The sequence below is a fragment of the Schistocerca americana genome, chromosome 10 (genome assembly GCF_021461395.2).
Source record: "Schistocerca americana isolate TAMUIC-IGC-003095 chromosome 10, iqSchAmer2.1, whole genome shotgun sequence".
Classification (NCBI taxonomy): Eukaryota; Metazoa; Arthropoda; class Insecta; order Orthoptera; family Acrididae; genus Schistocerca; species Schistocerca americana.
In genome coordinates this window covers 172,904,196-172,921,020 of record NC_060128.1, presented here as the reverse complement: position 1 = coordinate 172,921,020, position 16,825 = coordinate 172,904,196, and the positions used below count along the sequence as shown (strand labels likewise).

Here is a 16,825-nt window from a genome sequence, read left to right as displayed (position 1 = left end):
GGGCTTGACACGCCCTCTATGTGACATGTGTCACGTGAAGACATAGTGTTATTGGTTTTGCGAATTATTAACACTAAATAACTCTTGTACTTTTGTGAATGGTGTAGTAATTCAAATTTAAAATGTGCGTACAACACATAGCAGACGCAGGAGAATATCTAAAATACATTGGCATATTGTTTTTTATAAACTATAAAACATAAAATAGACCGATGATAAGTTGTTAGAGTGCAGAACATATACAAAGCAAAAGATAATGCCAAAGAATAATAAATGAACAACATAACAAGAGGCGCAACACAGGTCTTTCATAAAAAACGTAACACCCACCATCTGGCGTGGGAAGTCAAAAGCACAACGTTCGTAAATTATGTAACAAACGTTAATACCAAGGAGTCAATATATAAAAAATAATAACGTTAATACCAAGGCGTCAAATATATAAAAAATAATCACAGTACGAAACTGCCGTTACTTAATAATTAAAATGCCGTGCAAATGTAAGGTGCGAACAAGTAGTATACATCAATCATCGAGAAACCATCATGAGGAAGGACAAGTAATAGTGTCACTTATACCAAAATGTACATCGTACTTTAGAGAAATTAAACATAGACTATGCACGATATCCAGCACTTATTCAAATAGCAAAAGAATTGTTAACATACATTAAAAATAATTACGTAAAGTGATAACCGGTTTGTATTACTTTGTGTCAACGCCTACGAGATGTCGACTGTCGTAAAATTATGTTCAGTAGGCGTCCATAAGTTCTGTAAATTACAGAACAAAAAAGAAAGAAGCATCATTTAAAAAACCGAAATTAGTAATGTTATTAAAACAAACTGAAAACATGTGTGTCAATGTGTTGAGATAGTTGAAATAGCTGCCATTATACGTGTTCTCGTAGCGACTATGACTGAGGCGTTGTATATAAGGGATAAAGCAGCTGACTATGTATTGCAAATTGTGATAAATGACCACAAGTTGAATTTATTTCATAGTAAATCGGAGAAGCATTCCCAAAAAAGTGTGCTTCTCGATATCGTTTTGCTATTTGAATAAGTGCTGGATATCGTGCATAGTCTATGTTTAATTTCTCTAAAGTACGATGTACATTTTGGTATAAGTGACACTATTACTTGTCCTTCCTCATGATGGTTTCTCGATGATTGATGTATACTACTTGTTCGCACCTTACATTTGCACGGCATTTTAATTATTAAGTAACGGCAGTTTCGTACTGTGATTATTTTTTATATATTTGACGCCTTGGTATTAACGTTATTATTTTTTATATATTGACTCCTTGGTATTAACGTTTGTTACATAATTTACGAACGTTGTGCTTTTGACTTCCCACGCCAGATGGTGGGTGTTACGTTTTTTATGAAAGACCTGTGTTGCGCCTCTTGTTATGTTGTTCATTTATTATTCTTTGGCATTATCTTTTGCTTTGTATATGTTCTGCACTCTAACAACTTATCATCGGTCTATTTTATGTTTTATAGTTTATAAAAAACAATATGCCAATGTATTTTAGATATTCTCCTGCGTCTGCTATGTGTTGTACGCACATTTTAAATTTGAATTACTACACCATTCACAAAAGTACAAGAGTTATTTAGTGTTAATAATTCGCAAAACCAATAACACTATGTCTTCACGTGACACATGTCACATAGAGGGCGTGTCAAGCCCCGTCACACCGAGGTCTGCTGAACAAGTGCAGGTAAACAGCGACCTCAGTCTATGTGATTGCCGTAAGCTTAGTGACAACAGTGCATCCCAATTTAAGTTATACAATATAGGTTTGTTTCTAACAAGTGTTATGTTCATATGCAGATGTAATTGTGATTTTCTATGTTGTACTCTCTGATCGTAATGTGAAAAATTTTTAACCTCTAGCACTGAAGATGGTCACTCAGTGACAGAAAATCGATTTTGCAATAGTAAAAAATATACGACCAATGCTGTCTCTTTTTTCAAGTATACCTGTTACCTGGTCGTAGTGCACAAGACAACATGGAGTCGCCAATCAATTACGAAGTTTATCGCAACATAAATAAAACACCACGAAAGAGGCAAGTGCTATTTTTTGGACACTTACACAGAATGAACAGTAGCAGGTTAACCAAACAGATTTTTAAATATCATTGGGACAAGAAGTAAACAATAGCCTGAATTCAAGAAGTTAGGAAAGATTTGGAAAGAAACAACAAGTGAAAAAGATGCAACAGAACGAGAGTTTTTCAAGAGGAAAGTGTTAACAATGGAACGATTCGAAGGCAAGAGGGAGGAGAAGACAGGGTCAAAATGGTCCGAGAAGAGAAAAAGGATACATAGCGGAAAGATGAAAGAATACTGGAGGAAAAAGAAAGAACAACAAAGAAGGAAGCATTGAAACTGGTGCGTGGTCCTTAGATGACCTAAACGAAGAAAGAAGAATTTAAAAAATCGTCAATCATATGGTAAAAGAAATTTCGCAGTGTAAAAACGGTTGGGTCTGAACTACCAGCTCTTTGAGCAGCTAACAAACTATGTACCGGAACGTAATTTTTGTAATTACAAGCGACACCCAGTACTGTAGCTGATTTACAATATCGCGCGCTACTCACGCTGCAGAAAATTAGTTCGGGTGGTGAATATTTGCTTAGGAGATACCCATCAGCTTTAGTGATGTTTCGCGGGAAATATGACCGTGTCACACGAACAACTCAAATATTTTATTTTCGCATACGTTTACCTCCATTTACGGCACGAGATTGCTTTTTGCCTGTATGTGCACGCACTGTTTGCCCTAGGTTTTGAAGTGCGACGTGGAGCTATTGCGTTTGCCGTACACGCTTTCACGGAAAATTTATACGGTTAAATTCTGGATATTTTCTGAAGCGACGTTGCACTTAATTGTTCTAATATTTATGCGCTGGAAAACGACATCCGAAGGACCGCACTGCTACTACGTTGAACGTGATGCTTTTACGCGCGTTACTTTTGTGTCAATCTAAAGGCCAAATCATCTTCCTACGTCGGTTGCGTTAATGTGATCCTTGGAAACGTCGATCCAGTCTCTTCTCACGCTTGTTATTATCACAGCACTTTTCGGTTGGATGCAGTGTCCCATTGCAACACCAAAAGCGGCAGAATGGTGCTGATTTATCACCTTTTGGTGTGCCTTCTATTGTGTGCGCGCGCCACAATTTTGTTTGACTGCTTCTGGCAGTGAGCTGGCGCTATATTTAGGTCAGTAAGCAAACGACGTCGATATCCGGTTTATTTACTTTATGATTTCCGTATGTAAACCTTTCTGACACGCACTGTTAGGGTCATCCTCGGAAATGTTTTACTTAACCGACCTAGAAAAAGCATCCGACAAAGAAAAATGATGCAAGATGTCGGAAATTCTCAGGAAAATAACGTGTAAATCAGAAGACAAAACAGAAAAAATGAGAAAGGAAAAACAAGAACGAAGTGCTCGGATGAAAAAGAGTGTAAATCTATGGCCCCTAGTGTTCAATCTATACAACGAAGTAGCAATGACGGAATAAGAGAGAGGTTCAAGAGTGGAATTAAAATTCACGATGCAGGTATGTCAACGATAAGATTCGCTGGTGACATTGATATCCTCTGTGTTAAAGAGGGAGGAATTACAGAACCGGTTGAAAGCAGTGAATGATCTGTTGTACACAGAATACGGATTGAGACTAGAGCAAAAGAAGACAAAAGTAGTAAGGAGTAAGGAGTAGTAAAAATGAGATTAGTGAAAAACGTAACATCAAAACTGCGAACCACGAGGCATACGAAGTACGGAAATACGCTAGCTTGGAAGCAAAATAACGTGTGGCGGACGAAGCGAGGACGACATAAAAGGCAGACTGGAACACGCGATGAGGGCATTCCTGGCTGAGAGAAGTCACCTGGCATCAATCTCCGCTGCTAATCCAGGAAAAAATTAATGAACGTGTACTTTTGGAGTACGGCATTCCGTGGAAGTGAATACTCGATGTGCGGAAAAACCAGAACAGAAGAGAATCGAAGCATTTGAGGTGTGGTGGTGCTTCAGAAGAACGTTGAAAATTAGGTGGACTAATCAGACAACGAGTGAGGAAGTTCTCCGTATACTTGGCAAGGAGAGAAACACGCCGAAAACACTCACAAGGAGAATGAAGAGGATGGTAGGACATCAGAGAGCAACTTCCGTGGTATTAGAGGGAGCTATAGAGGATAAAAACTATAGAGGCTGTAGAGGAAGACAAAGATTGCACTGAAGCGCCGAAGAAACTGTTATAGGCATGCGTAGTCAAATGCAAAGATATGTAAAAAGGCAGAACGCGGCGCTGCAGTCGGCAACACCTATATAAGACAACAAGTGTCTTGCGCAGTTGTTAGATCGGTGACAGCTGCTACAATGGCAGATCATCAAGATATAAATGAGTTTGAACGTCGTGTTATGGTCGGCGCGCAAGTGACAGGATACAGGATCTCCAAGGTAGCGATGAATGGGTGATTTTTCCTATATGACCATTTCACAAGTGTATCGTGAATATCAGTGACACGAAACATCAAATCTCCGACATCGCTGCGGCCGGAACAAGATCCTGCAAGAACGTGACAACGACGACTGAAGAGAATCGTTCTGCAAATTGCTGCAGATTTCAATGCTGGGCTATCAACAAGGGTCAGCGTGAGAATCATTCAACGAAACTTTCCGTCAATTAGTACGAACTGTGACCTCTCGGACACGAAATCACAAATGTAGTCACATGACTAAGTCGATATTCCATAATCACGCAATTTCACTAGAACCCGCTGGTAAGGTACAGTGTCAAAAGCCTTCCGGAAATCTAGAAATACGTAATCAATCTGAAATCCCTTGTCAATAGCACTCAGCACTTCGCTTGTGTGTAAAAAGCTAGATACGTTTCACAAGAACGATGTTTTCGAAATCCATGCAGACTGAAAGCCAACATACCGTTCTTTTCGAGGTAGTTCATAATGTTCGAACATTCTTCCATTTTGGTTATTTATACAGGGTGCGGGGCTTAGATCTGAACAAATTTCAATTTGAATTTCCCGTCATATTGTAGTTTCACTGGAGGTCGTGATTGGCGTACTTGAAAGCTACAGGAATCTAGCAAACATCAGAACCTCAAAATGGCGAAAATGTTCTGAAGAAGTGTGCAATACAACAGAAGAGCCATTATCATCGAAAGTCTTCGCTCTTGGCATTCACCCACTGAAATATTTCGATTCTTCGGGTCCCCAGGATAAACTTTTTATGGCATAGTGGCCAAGTATAATGCTTCGGAAAAGTCTGGGGAAGGTTCCGCTGACACTGAGAGGAAACCTCATTCTAGGAAACTCGTGTCACCAACTGCGGCAGTCATCGAAAAGGCGATGATTTCTGAGGACCCGGGGCAATCGCTGAGGAAACCGGTGTCAGTATTCAATGTCAGCGAGCGAACAATGCGTCGGGTGGTCGCAGGAGCCATTTAGTCCAAAACTGACTGTTCTGGTCAAAGGACTTCTGGACCCCGAGTAGCCCGGGTTTGAGCCCCCTCGACCACCATGTTTGGAGCATAGTCGAAAGAGTTACCAATAAGACGAGGCAGCTAATGTCTCATCTCTATGCACTGCTACCGAAGCATCATTCGAGACTATGGCCAGCGCTGTTTTAAAGACTGCGTGAGATCGCTTCAGGACAAGATCGAGCCGTCATTGCGGCTGAAGGGGGTTACATCGAGTAATATTACTCTTGAAAGGTACCACTACTTTTACGTAAAAGAATTTTCATTTGTTTGTATTTGGTTTTAATAAATTTGCTTTTAAAACCATCTTTCTCCATAGCTTACACATAGTTTCCCGAGAATTTCCATTTTACATTTTCGTACGCTTTTCCTAGGCCGACAAATCATATGAAGGCATTTCGATTTTTCTTAAGTATCACTTCCATTATCATGCGCAACATTAGAACTGCCTCTCTGGTGCGTTTACCTTTACTCAAGCAAAATAAATGTCGCCTTAAGAAGCTCTCAATTTATCGCAGTAATGGCCCTATAACACTCTCTTGGGATACTCTAGATATTTCCTTTACACCTGTCGATTTTGTGTGTTTGTGCCGGCCGGTGTGGCCGAGCGGTTCTAGGCGCTACAGTCTGGAACCGCGCGAACGCTATAGTCGCAGGTTCGAATCCTGCCTCGGGCATGGATGTGTGTGATGTCCTTAGGTTAGTTAGGTTTAAGTAGTTCTAAGTTCTAGGGAATTTATGACCTTAGCAGTTAAGTCCCATAGTGCTCAGGGCCATTTGAACCATTTTTTTTTCGGTGTGTTTGTAGTGTCTGCTCTTCGGATATGTCCGAAAGAACAGACACCACACATGCGTAAAAGTACATACCTCGACGGCCATTATGATCATTTCCGTACAGATGCACTCTCCCCCCAGCGACCTCTTACCGTAAGCAGCCCTAGGCTGAGTAAGAACTTTGGCAGACATGGGACATTTCTGAAGTAGCGTGCGACAAGTTGGGAATCTGGGTTGGTCGGGAAGAGCGTTCAGATAGCCGAAGCAGTTCAGGCGACCGCTCACGTGACGCGGAAAGTCCAGGTTTGAATCCCGGAGCGGCTCACATTTGCACTTGTCACAGCAGAATTCATTTCGATGCACAACTGCGGCCGATGTCAAAATTTTGTTTCGTTTCATCATGTGTTATGTCTACCAGGAACACTTGAATCCAGCCACAAATCTGGTCCGATACTCGGGAAGCTCGTGTTTTCTTAACCAACCGACAGTGCGGAGCTCTCAAGTCAAGGAACGCGGCAATCACCTGGGTACCTTTGTCTACGGAGCTCTGAACATCAAATCAATGGCGAGACTGAAAAATGAAAAATAAAAGTCTTTTCTTCGGAGAAAGGACCGCCGCGAAACGCAGGCGACAACTCCTGGAATATCCCACAGCACTTACAGAATCCTCAGAGCCGCTGTAATGGCAGGCCCTAACCCTTCTTTAGGAGCAATTAGTTGAAACTCCCGTAGAGGCAGGCAATAGCTAAAACATCTTTCGTGTTCTTTGTTACAGGTCGTTTGACGAGAACGGAGCGTTAAATGACCATTCGTTGCTGGGCATAATGTTACCAAGAGGGCACGGTAAACAGACGGCTTAGTAAATGGAAAGAGATGAAGTGTTATAACTTCCGAAGGGAAGACACACAGAATTTCATCAAGCGGAAAGGAAACGAATTCACCTTCGCAATCGTTACGCAGCGTGTATGCAACATGCGGCATGTAGAGGCGGCGGGGAGACACAAAAATATCGAAATGCTACGAACAACATACAGTATCAAGTCTAAGACCACACTGGAGAGCCAAAGAAACTGGTACGCCTACCTAGTATCGTTCCCCGCGAGCACGCAGAAGTGTCGTAACATGACGGGCCATGGAGTCGACTAATGTCTAAAGTGCTGGAGGCGATTGACACCATGAATCCTGCACGGCTCTCCATAAATGCGTAGAAGTACGAGGGGGTGAGATCTCTTTTGAACAGTGCGTTGCAAGGCATCCCAGATATTGTCAGTAATGTTCATGTTTGCGGAGTCTGGTGGCCAGCGGAAGTGTTCCTGGAGCCAGTCTGTAGCTGTTCTGCACGTGTGGGGTGTCGCACTGTCTTGCTGAAATTACACAAGTCGATCGGAATGCACAATGGACACGAATTAATGCAGGTGATCAAACAGGATGCTTGCGTACGTGTGACCTGTCAGAGTGGTATCTAGACGTATCAGACTTCAACTGCACACTCCCCACACCATTACAGACCTTCCACCAGCTTGAACAGTCCACTGCTGACATGCAGGATCCATGGATTCGTGACGTTGTCTCCATACCTGTACACGTCCATCGGCTAGATACAATTTTAAACGAGACTCGTCCAACCAGGGAACATGTTTCCAGTCACCAACAGTCCAATGTCGGTGTTGATGGGCCCAGGCGAGGCGTAAAGCTTTGTGTCGTGCAGTCATCAATGGTACACGAGTAGACCTTCGGCTCCGAAAGCCCATATCGATGATGTTTCGTTGAATGGTTCGCACGCTGACACTTGCTGGTGGCCTAGCACTGATATCTGCTGCAATTTGTCATGTTAACGATTCTCTTCAGTCGTCAATGGTGTCGTTCTTGCAGAATCTTTTTCCGACAGCAGCGATGTCGGAGATGTGATGTTTTACCGTATTCCTCATGTTCACTGTACACTCGTGAAATGGTCGTACGGGAAAATCCGCACTTCATCGCTACCTCGGAGATGCTGTGTCCCATCGCTCGTGCGCCGACTGTAACACCACGCTCAAACTCACTTAAATCTTGAAAAGCCGTCATTGTAGCAGCAGTAACGGATCTAACACTTGCGCCAGACACTTGTCCTATATAGACGTTGCCGACAGCAGCGGCATATTCTACGTGTTTACATATCTCTGTATTTGAATATGCATTCGTATACCGTTTGTGTGGTGCTTCAGTGTATTTAGCTATTCTGGACGTGTAGGATGTCGCATTGTCTTGCTGGAATTAGCCAAGTCTCTAAATACAAGTCCAGTGTCGTTTTAAAGGGAACCTTATACGGTTCTACTCGCAAAATTGTGGAAATCTCAGGTAACTGTGATGACGATGGATATCGATCACACTCCGTTCTTTCCAAAGTAGACCACAGAGGCTCAACAATATTGAGATTTTGTGACTGTGGTGGGCACGAGACAGGGTGTAGAGCCCACAAAACCGGTACTAGACTATGCAAGCTGTGCGAATTGAGGCCATGTCAACTTGCAGCAAGGCATCACGATTGGGGGAACAAACACTGTACCATGAAGCAGACCTGTTCGCGCAAAATAGTCCTACAATACTTGGCAGTAATACGATCTTCAAGAGTAGACTCCAGGACCATGCACTGCCACGATCTGACTGCCTAAATCACCACCAAACCCCAGCCACTCTTGGGACGTAAACTAGGCCAGAAATTTTCAGCACTGTGAAACAAAACTCACATGACCAGATTACTTTCTTCCATCGCTCCACAGCCAGGTTCTATGGCTTTGGCAGCACCATTCATCGTTTAGGGCACTGATGACTGGATTTGGAATTCCAACTGGCCCTGCTATTTCCTGCTTATAGAGCTCACTTCGCGTTGTTTTGGTGCTGACATGGTTCGCGAGTGTGACATTCATTTCTGCAGTGATTTTTGCAGCTGCCTTCCTGTTATTTCTCGTCACAATCCTCTTAAATGTGTCCGTCACGGCACTCAACTCACACTATCGTCCACGTTGTGGCTTAGCGGATGATACTTTTCTAATTTCCCCGTGTGCGGTATACAATCTTCGATACGGTGCCGCTCGAAACAGCAAACACTTTGGCTGCCTTGCTTACGGAAGCAACCACCATACGAACATGAACAATTCGCCAATGTTCGAATTCACTTAGCTCCGACTTAGTGCACTCAGAAATACACAGAACACTGCTCTGTCCACAACGCTGCACAGGCGCCGTTCGTGGCCAAACACAACCTCGCGACATCCAGGCTTGGCTAGTACAATCATTGATATTCGAACGTGCAATTCTCGCGGTATTTTCGTAATTTTCTCCAAACACTGTACTTCACGCTGTGTACTTTCTGCGCATCACTTGATTTCTTTTATGCATGTTCCCAGTAGATGGCACCATCTCCTTTAAGAAAATTGTTATACGCAGAATGTCTCCGAAAAAATGGTGTTTTCCGTTTCTTTTTTCTTTTGTAATTTAGGAGGATAAAGCGTTTAGAATATACTGTGATACGCTAACGTATCCTACACTACGGAACGTATGATTAAATAAACAAACGCTGTTTTTTGTCCTCTTAATTAATGTAAAAAGTTTCGAGAAGAACCCACAGATGATTCAATTAAGGGCAGGTTTACTACCTTTGCCCCCCCCCCCCCCCCAAAAGAATAACACATTCTTTGAGAATTTTTTTCTCAGGCTGTGTTATAGATATCAATGGTGAAATTAGACAAAACGTTTATTAATATCTCCTGTACAAACTGGAATTTTTCCGAGCGGAAACGTCGAAGAGAAAAGGCGTAAGTGCCGTCGGAACGAAACAAAATTTCGATGTAGACCTCTACGCGCGGTATGTCACAGGTCAGCCGGCTCGTCTGAAATCGAAATTGAGTTGACGTTAGCGAAGTATATAAGATTCTTTAGGAGTTGCACCTCGCTTAAGTTATTTGGACTATAGGAAACAAAATGGCGACCATTTGAACAATGATAGGGTTTTTTCATCGGTTTTTCGAATTCGTCAGCCAGTTAAAAATACACTCCTGGAAATTGAAATAAGAACACCGTGAATTCATTGTCCCAGGAAGGGGAAACTTTATTGACACATTCCTGGGGTCAGATACATCACATGATCACACTGACAGAACCACAGGCACATAGACACAGGCAACAGAGCATGCACAATGTCGGCACTAGTACAGTGTATATCCACCTTTCGCAGCAATGCAGGCTGCTATTCTCCCATGGAGACGATCGTAGAGATGCTGGATGTAGTCCTGTGGAACGGCTTGCCATGCCATTTCCACCTGGCGCCTCAGTTGGACCAGCGTTCGTGCTGGACGTGCAGACCGCGTGAGACGACGCTTCATCCAGTCCCAAACATGCTCAATGGGGGACAGATCCGGAGATCTTGCTGGCCAGGGTAGTTGACTTACACCTTCTAGAGCACGTTGGGTGGCACGGGATACATGCGGACGTGCATTGTCCTGTTGGAACAGCAAGTTCCCTTGCCGGTCTAGGAATGGTAGAACGATGGGTTCGATGACGGTTTGGATGTACCGTGCACTATTCAGTGTCCCCTCGACGATCACCAGTGGTGTACGGCTAGTGTAGGAGATCGCTCCCCACACCATGATGCCGGGTGTTGGCCCTGTGTGCCTCGGTCGTATGCAGTCCTGATTGTGGCGCTCACCTGCACGGCGCCAAACACGCATACGACCATCATTGGCACCAAGGCAGAAGCGACTCTCATCGCTGAAGACGACACGTCTCCATTCGTCCCTCCATTCACGCCTGTCGCGACACCACTGGAGGCGGGCTGCACGATGTTGGGGCGTGAGCGGAAGACGGCCTAACGGTGTGCGGGACCGTAGCCCAGCTTCATGGAGACGGTTGCGAATGGTCCTCGCCGATACCCCAGGAGCAACAGTGTCCCTAATTTGCTTGGAAGTGGCGGTGCGGTCCCCTACGGCACTGCGTAGGATCCTACGGTCTTGGCGTGCATCCGTGCGTCGCTGCGGTCCGGTCCCAGGTCGACGGGCACGTGCACCTTCCGCCGACCACTGGCGACAACATCGATGTACTGTGGAGACCTCACGCCCCACGTGTTGAGCAATTCGGCGGTACGTCCACCCGGCCTCCCGCATGCCCACTATACGCCCTCGCTCAAAGTCCGTCAACTGCACATACGGTTCACGTCCACGCTGTCGCGGCATGCTACCAGTGTTAAAGACTGCGATGGAGCTCCGTATGCCACGGCAAACTGGCTGACACTGACGGCGGCGGTGCACAAATGCTGCGCAGCTAGCGCCATTCGACGGCCAACACCGCGGTTCCTGGTGTGTCCGCTGTGCCGTGTGTGTGATCATTGCTTGTACAGCCCTCTCGCAGTGTCCGAAGCAAGTATGGTGGGTCTGACACACCGGTGTCAATGTGTTCTTTTTTCCATTTCCAGGAGTGTATTTATAGTTGATGGATCGGAATGAAAGTGGTACAACTCCTAGGCAATTTAGTTAGCTTCGTTGGAAACAAAGAACCATGCAAATCGGTTCAGTAGATCTGAAGTTACCATACCGCGCGGTAAAAAAACTCATTTCGAGGAAAACGCGTTGCAAGTTTTGACTACATATAAATGTAATATTATGCAACCCACGTTCAATCTACTCCTCCTAGAGGGGATTCTGCTCGATCTCGGCCATCCTGCGCTGCTCCAGAGCCGCTCGTACGGCCGGTGACGAGCCGTTTTCGGCCGCTTGAATCCGGTGGTCGTCCGAATGCTTGTCGAACAGAGTCCCAAGGTGACGTCTATCGTTGTCATGGTCTTCAGAATTGCTGAATACCCTTAGTTGAAGCTGGTCACTGCCAGGAAAGTCGCAATCTCCACAGTCTTCGCAGCAGAATGCAAATGCTTTGGGGCTAACTTCCAAACACAGACGTTCGAACTTTCATTTGAATTGTGTGTGTTTCCTCCCAAGCACCAGTACGATAACTCGTCCTCCGATAGAAAAACACTGGTGCGTGAAAATGGCCGATTTCAGGCAGGTGCATTTTTTTGTTCAACCGCGAATAACAAATATTTCCGTTCCGTATTCGGAAAAACGGTTTCAGTGGTGGATTCCAAACACTTTTATGGATCCAAATATGCAATTTTAAAAAATCGCTTTTTCGAACCAAAAGATAGTAAACCTCCCCTTAAAACGAGTGTATGATTGTTCGTTTCATCTCGTCACTACTGCGAACAATTTTTTCGATGTAGTGCTGGGTGCACATTCAGCAACGACCTATACTTTCACATTCTAGTGCCACTGCCTTCATAGTTTCAGGTGTTTTCTGAGTGTTTTGCGTATGTCAATTACTCCTCTAAGATATACATCGGAGGAAGTAAATAAATACTTAAAAATCAATGGTATTCACTTCCAACATTTCATAAAATATTGATGAATCTCTCAAATTTTTTGAATGTAGTGTTTTAGTCTCGTTACGTCTCAGGAAAATTGCATTGACCAGCAATATAAACTTCCCCATTCATAAAATTTAAACTAAAATATGAGGAGGTTAAAGATACATGTGCTTGAACAAGAACTAGAGCTGAGTACGGGAGTTGTCAAGATGACAGAAAAAGTAGGTGGAAGAGCAGGCTGGTGTGAAGGCGGGAGTTTTTCGTGTTAAACAACAAAGCGAAATTACACATCGTTGTGAAACTAAATCTACCTCTTTCTTTTTTCTGTATTTTGCTACTGCCTTTATCCCGCATTGAGCGCAGGGTCGGCAGGGTTAAGTACGGAATTGGCATGGTTAATTTTAAGGGGTGGCCGGATGTACTTCCTGCCGCCATCCCACCCCCCCCCCCAGACTGTAGGGCCTAGAACCACTCGGCCACTCCGGCCGGCCGGAAGTCGTCTGGCGTAAATCGTGAAATAGTGTGAATGTGTTTCAAATGTCTGCGAGGCGTGTAACTGAGGCGGCACGTGGGGACCAGCCCGGTATTCACCTGGTAGGAAGTGGAAAACCGCCTAAAAACCACATCCAGGCTGGCCGACACACCGGCCGTCGTCGTTAATCTGCCGGGCGGATTCGATCTGGGGCCGGCGCGCCTACCCGAGTCCAGGAAGCAGCGCGTTAGCGGTCTCGGCTACCCTGGCGGGTAAACTAAATATACCTGTATGCTATGCAAATTAAAGTGTGGCGACGAAGGATACTTGTTGCACTGTCAATTAAACCGCCTTTCGCCACTTACCCAACTTCCAGTTGTGGTACTGGCCTGCAAATTCCACCCTTCTTCGCCGATGAACTGCAGTCGACTTGGGTGCATGAAACAGGAGCCTGATATAGAGGCCCTTACACAGGACCGCTCGCCGAATGCTCGGTGAGGAGACACTGTTGTCAGACCTTTGGATCACGTGAGCGGTCAGTTGCTCGACAGTTGCGCGTCTATTCGCCCGAACATATCTCCGCAGCCATCGTTCACCCTATCATCTATGGCCCGCAGTGCATTCAAGCTGCCTCGCCGCCATTTTGCCATACCACAGTGAGACGCGAACAGTTTACAAACTCAGCCGTTTCGGAAATGCTTCCATCCTTGGCCCGAAAGCCAATGATCATTCACTTCCTAAGACCAGATAAATCGCTCCGTTACAGTATTACGACAGTGACTGCAGTGTATTCCGTGTCCCCCTGAGACGCTTTTTATACTCTCCACTGCTAGTGCTGCCACCTGTCGTCTGTGTATGGTCACTGCACGATGACGTCGAACACAGGTGGTCATTGGACCGTGTATCACTAAAGTTACTACGTTATGAATTAAACTCATATGATTGTAACTTACTATGAAGTCGAAATTGGCAATGATATCATTTCTGTAAAGCGAGGCTCAAAAAAATTTAAAAACATTGTTTCCGAGGCGGTCAGTATGTTGTTCTAATATAGCATGCCGGGTCTGTATCACGCAAATATAGCTTGAACAATTTTAATAAACATTTTTGGAACAGTGATTAAAATTTTTTTATATTTTTTGTTTTTAAAATTCAGAATTCTGAAACAAAATAGCATTTGAAACTAAGAATACTTCGCAAAATAAAACATACTGTAGGTAATGATAACGACAGATTTCTCAGATGGGGGTTTACAAGACCCAGTATGGTGATTGTAGAAAAATATACATCGGCCAAACAGGCCGGAGCTTTACTACACGATACAAAGAACATACATCAGGAACCGCACGAGCAAAATTAGTCTTTAGTCATCACATAACTTTTAATAAGCAAGCCGAAGTGACGGTACAACAGAATTTGCAAGTCCTTCATTACGCTAATAAAGGCTTATTATTAAATATTTTGGAGGAGATCGACATATGTGCCCATTATAGAGATGAACCGTCAGTGCTTCTCAATGAACAGTTAAGATTTTCGTGAAAAACATTTTTATGATCTTTTTGACGAAATTCTATGAACACATATGTACTCTTTTGTCCAGAAAATCAGAAGACCCAGTTGTATTCATGGCAGAAATGAACCTTAGGACAGTACGTAAATATTTATATCACAATTTTAAACTTCCAACTAGAAATATTACGAAATACGACTCCATTTTTAATAAATCAGTTTTATACCATTTTAATAAAAGAAAGATAGAATGAATCTAGCATAGATGTATACTTGCAGTCGAGTCACAACTCACATATCGATATCACGCCTCAATGCCAAAGACCTTCACAACATCGTTGACTTTGAAACCGTTGTGGTAGTACCACCTTAGCCCATAGAGGGCACGCTGACTATACATCGTCTGTACAGTTATTTTAAAGCTTTTAATTGATATTTTATACAACATTTAAGTAGTTCCATGGCTGTAAAGAGATATTATACGTAACTATTTTTATGTTATCATTGTACTTTGTGTTTTTACGTTTTGACGATTATGTGAACCCATTTTTATACTGATTGGTTGATGTGAGGTGGAAGGAGAAGAGGTAGGCGGAGCATCTTCGTACTTAAGCGTATGCTCTTCACTCGCTGGCACCAGTTGACATCACAGCAGCTGAGAAGAGTACTCCACCTACCATCTTCGAAGGATGCCATGGGTATAATAAGTCTTATTGTATTTTATTCTTATAAGCTTTCGAAATGTGGTGCTACGAAAGAATGCTAAAGATTAGATGGGTAGATCACATAACTAATGAGAAGGTATTGAATAGAATTGGGGAGAAGAGGAGTTTGTGGCACCACTTGACAAGAAGAAGGGACCGATTGGTAGGACATGTTCTGAGGCATCAAACCAGTCTGGGGACTGAACACAAAAACAACAACCCTTTTGTCTTATTTTATTGTAAATCTAGTAAAGTTTCCATTACTTTCTAAAATAAATTACAGGTCTGATGATGGTCATGTAATACGACCGAAACCGGTCACCCATGTTCTTGTAACATACGTGGTGTGATTAAGACTGAATTTTAAAAACAAAAAAATTAAAAATATAGCTTGGTTTGTCATAATGGTACTCAAGAGCTTCCATAAGAAATACTGTTCCGTGTATCTCCTTCCCTGTATCTGATTCTCCTCTTCCTAACTTTCTCCGAATGTTTCTGCTTTCTCTGTGAATTCCCGCCTCTTTCCTTTTCTTTCGCAGTCCCTTTTGCCTTTAATTTCTGTCTCTACTTTTCTTATGCTTTCTTTCTTAGTCTCTCTCCCTCTCTATGTCACTCCCTCTCTAACTCAAACACGCACACACACACACACACACACACACACACACACACACACACACACACACACACACACACGTCAGGACACAAAGAAGGGATTTCTTTCCCAATACCGTGTTCAATGAAATGCTTTTCCCCTCTCTCGATACACGGAATCGCGCTGCAGAATTTCGTTGCAGTCTAGCGAGGTTGCTTCTGGGGTAAGGGCTGCAGCTGCAATATGACACATACCGCCGACATTGCTTCTTTTCACATCCTCCCCTTCCGCTCAATTTTAATTCATTTAACGATATGAATCACTCGGCCGTATTTGGAAGGTTCAGGTCCTGGATTGATATCGACGTCCTGCTCATAATCGTCGCAAAGGAAGGTAATTGCGAGTACTATCGCATTTAAAATCAGGCACTGTACGTGGCGATTGATGTGGCAGATGCAGTTACTATCTGTTTGTTTTCATACTCCCAGAAAGTGTGGATGTCGCGGGGGCGTACTAAAAAATTGTCTCCGAAGTCATGTGAAAAATCTTAAAGTTTTTAAAGCAAAAAAAACGTTACTAAGATTTTACATCTTTATTCTTCACGTCTACATACTTGCTGCCGTCTGCTGCTAGAGGGCTCCGAAATGTAGCGCGCAACATGGCAGTCATCAAAATTTGTGCTCTCGAAGTAGATGAAGTTGAGGAATTCTGTTACCTGGGCAGTAAATATCCCATAATGGACGGAGCAAGGAGGATATAAGAAGGAGACTACCACAGACAAAAAGGGTAATCCTGGCCAAGAGAAGTCTGCTAGAATCGAACATAGGTCTTAATTTGAGGAAGAAATTTTAGACA

At 43.6% G+C, this 16,825-nt stretch overlaps 1 protein-coding gene across 2 annotated transcripts in view; it reads right to left on the bottom strand.

Moving 5' to 3' along the window:
* Window positions 1–16,825, bottom strand: part of LOC124552621 — a 454,634-nt gene that overhangs the window by 425,121 nt on the left and 12,688 nt on the right. The window lies entirely within an intron of this gene.